General features: G+C 32.2%; 1 non-coding gene across 1 annotated transcript; it reads right to left on the bottom strand.

Moving 5' to 3' along the window:
• Positions 1-72, bottom strand: TRNAQ-UUG (transfer RNA glutamine (anticodon UUG)). The gene has a single exon. It is a non-coding gene; the product is annotated as a tRNA-Gln (tRNA).
• Positions 73-4,212: the final 4,140 nt, after the last annotated feature.

Raw genomic sequence — 4,212 nt, forward strand, 5'->3', positions numbered from 1 at the left:
AGGTCCTACCGGGAGTTGAACCCAGGTCGCTGGATTCAAAGTCCAGAGTGCTAACCACTACACCATAGAACCGTTGTTTAATTGAATCACTCTCTTTTTCAAAGCATGACGGACTATAGAATTGATTATACTAGAAAAAAAAGTAAGATCCTAAAAATTGTGATCTAAACAATCTAATTTGATCATCATAATTACTGTGGTCTATTCCAAATTTTGTTGTAGTTCTTATAAAATGAGTTTTCTTTATCACGAGAGCTACCCTATAGAATCCATATAACATAAACATATCCATGACTTAGAGATGGATTTTGAATCTACTTTTCATTTTGTCCCTGAATTTTAAAATGTCTAGTTTTGAGAGTTTAATTTCTATTGGTTTATAGGATTCAAACTGTTACATTTTTGCCTTCGAATTATGAGTTTTGTTTTCATTTAGTTCTTAGATTTTAAGATTTACATTTTTCGTCTTGATTTCTTATTAAATATTCTCTTTTACTTTTCAACATTCATGTATATCAATTATTTTTAAAAATAATAATTAAATTAGTTTTCACTAAATTTTCATCAATATTTTAAAAAATTAAAAAAAAACATCTTAATGATTTTAAATTAATTAACTAAAAGTAAACGTCAAAGATGAAAAGCAAACATTAATGAAATCTTAGGACAAAAGTGTAAAATATTGAAACTTCGATCCGAATAAACTAAATCGAAGGGTAGAAAAGTAGCATTTTAAGATTTAGAGACTAAATGAAAATTAAATTTAAAATTTAAAAATAAAAATATAATATTTTAAAATTTAGGGATCATAAAGACGTCTTTCTGAAATTTAAGACACATACAAGTGGGGTTTGGGAATTTAAGAAAACTAGAGAGTAAATTAATATTAAACATGTTTAAATTATGTGAAGGACAATCAATTCTAACAAATTAATACTGAACATATTATGAAAAGGACAACAAATTCTAGCAAGTTAATACAAAATATTAAATTAAATTTGACTACATTGTATGATTTTGAGAAATTGCAGGATATGTCTAAAACGGTGGGTTTGAATTTGAAAAATGTCTATTTTTAGATTTTAATGAAAAATGTCTAAAATGTGTAATCATTTATTGTATTTTTTTCCACTTTACCCTCTTTTTTATTTTGAAAATGCATCCCTAAAACATTCTTAAAAAAATGTCATGAAAAGTTAGATAGACAACATCCCTAAAAATCTCTTAAATTCAATATTTACCTTTTAAAGGATTTTAAATTAAATATTTACCTTCTTTACGTGCAAAACATTCGATTGAGAGTATCATATCTTTCCTATTTGAAGTAAAAATTTTGACTAAGTATGTAAACTATGCTATGAACTCATAGCATAGTAGGAAATCTGGCTAAGTGTACGACCTATGCTGTGAACTTGGAGGAACTTCAAGTTGGTCTAGGAAAGTGAAAAATAGACTAAGTACCATGGATAGGAGGAATAAAGGCTTAACCTTGGATAAGACATTTCAAGTGGAACATATTGTGAGAGGAGAGGACAGACTTGAACGCATGTGAGGGTAGGATTGGACATGTTAGATACATACCAGGGGGTTTTGGATGCATGGTAAGTGTTGTTGTGAGATCCTTAGGATTAAGTGAACACATGAGTAAAGAATTGGAATGAAGGAAAGTTTTGAATAGAGTAGAATACCTTTTAAAGATTGTTCACTAAAAAAAATTCAAAACTCACAGAACTCTTCTATCTTTTCTTTTTCGTCCAAGAAGTCTGTCAAAAACAAGAGGAAACCCCTCCTTTTTAAAAAAAGAATAAATAAATAAATATAACAACCACCCACTTACGTGAGTGGAGAGAAAAGAGGGAGCCTCATTTTTATTTAAAATAAAAAATGACATTTAATATATATATCTCTGTGTGTGTGAGAGATATAACATATAACCTTTAATTTAAATATTGTATCACATATAATATAACCTATAGTTTATTTTCTCTCTTATATAGCATTTAATATAAATCATATTTATATTAAATTTAACAATTATGAATCCAATTGATATTGATAATATTTAAATCATACTCAAATATTTATTTCCTCTCAATTAAGCTATAATGTATCAAATACAGTATAATAATTATATCACATATAATTAAAATAACTTAATTATATCATATATAATAAAATCTCTCTATTAATTTGAATAATTTAAATTAATTAAAAAACTGATTCTCATTTTATCCTATTGAGCTATCAAGAGGACCTCATAGACCTGTAGCTTGAAGCTTCAACTTTACATGAATATTTAATCAAACTCTTTAATTGAAACATTCACTATCCGTTAACTGTCGGGTACTCCACTAGAGACCAACAGCTACACTCTTCACATTGCAGATATATTTTTGTGTCCATTGGATATAACCAATCAATAGTACGATGATCCTTTACAAATTGCTCATAAGTACAGCTAGGCCAAAATTACCGTTTTTCCCCTGTAGTTACATCTAACTCCTTAAGTATCACTGATCCCTCTAATGAACAATAGATCATAGTTTAACTATGACCAAACCTTCTCAGGCCAGGAGAAGGTGTGACACCACATTGTTCAAACCTCAAAATCAGCCCTTAAGGGAGCAACTTATCTACTTACCTTGACCTCGGGGAAAGAGTGAATTCCTTAATATGTAGTATTTGTGTTTCCAACTTCCTAATCAAATGAATCCTCAAAATGGTAGGCTTGTTCAGACGGCGATCTGGCTACTGTCCCCCGTATAAATCAAAGGACCACCCTTATAGGCAAAAGTTCACAACTCACTCGAGATTCAGGTCGTGTTACCTATGGTCATCCTAGTGAAATGTAAATATCTATTATGAACAATGTTATATAACGAGACTAAAAATTTCGTGGCCCGATCTTACACAAACTCCTTTGTATTGAATATCCCCGCTCACATGTCTATACATGAATGATCAAGATCATATCATTTGTAGCACTTTACAACAATTGTAACACCTACAAAGCGGGTCATACTCGTAGTGTCACCAGGATAAGGTACCCAACCTTATCCATCTACTATAGATCATTTAGGTTATCACTTAAACATGATCCACCTGTATGTCTTTACATACATATTTAAGTTACAAGATAACTTAGATGTTAGTTTATTGGTTTGTGGTTAATGCAACTAAAATATTGAATAAAATATCATATATTTTATTAAATAAACAATGAGTTTGTTCAATACATTTACAAACTATAGGATCCTATAGATTTAGGACATCAACCTCAACAATCTCCCACTTGACCTAAAGCTAGTGAAGTGTACAATATAGTCAAAATACAAAGTACATAAATAATAAACTAGGGCATAACACGCATCCAATACAAATCTCCTACTTGCCCTAGTCTAGATGTGGCCTGTCCCATAGACCCATACTCTGTAGGTGACCCTCAAACACGTTAGCCATGAGGGCCTTTGTAAATAGATCAACAATATTGTGCTTCGAAGTTATCTGTGTGGCACTCACGTCTTCTCAATGCATAATCTCTCGGATGAGATGATACTTTCCCTTTATATGCTTCTCGCACTTGTGACTCCTAGTCTCTCGAGAATTAGCCACAACACCACTATTATCACAATAAAGTGTGATGAGCTTTGACATGTCTGAAACAACTTTCAGATCAGTCATAAATTTTCGGAGCCAAACAGCTTCCTTAAACGCTTCACAAGCCGCTACATACTCAGCCTCCATGGTGGAGTCAGCTATGCACCCTTGCTTGGTGCTTCTCCATACTAATGCCCCTCTGTTAAGAGTGAATACTGATCCTGATGTGGATTTCCTAGAATCCTTATCAGTCTGAAAATCAAAGTTCATGTATCCCGTAAGGATTAAATCCTTAGAACCATACATGAGCATGTAGTCTCTCGTTCTCCGTAGATACTTAAGGATGTTTTTAACGCGGTCTAGTGATCTAATCCTGGATTAGATTGATATCTATTGGCTATCGTCACTGCATAGCAGATGTCAGGTCTAGTACATAACATGGCATACATCAAGCTACTCAGAACCGATGCGTAGGGGATTTGTCTCAGCTCCTTGACCTCTTGAGGTGTCTTAGGACACTATTCCTTAGACAATGTCACTCCATGCATGAAAGGCAATAAGCCCCTCTTGAAGTTTTGCATCGAATGTTTGACAAGCATCTTGTCAATATACGAT

Source organism: Benincasa hispida, chromosome 5 (genome assembly GCF_027475165.1).
Source record: "Benincasa hispida cultivar pf3 chromosome 5, pf3_genome.v1.1, whole genome shotgun sequence".
NCBI classification, from domain to species: Eukaryota; Viridiplantae; Streptophyta; class Magnoliopsida; order Cucurbitales; family Cucurbitaceae; genus Benincasa; species Benincasa hispida.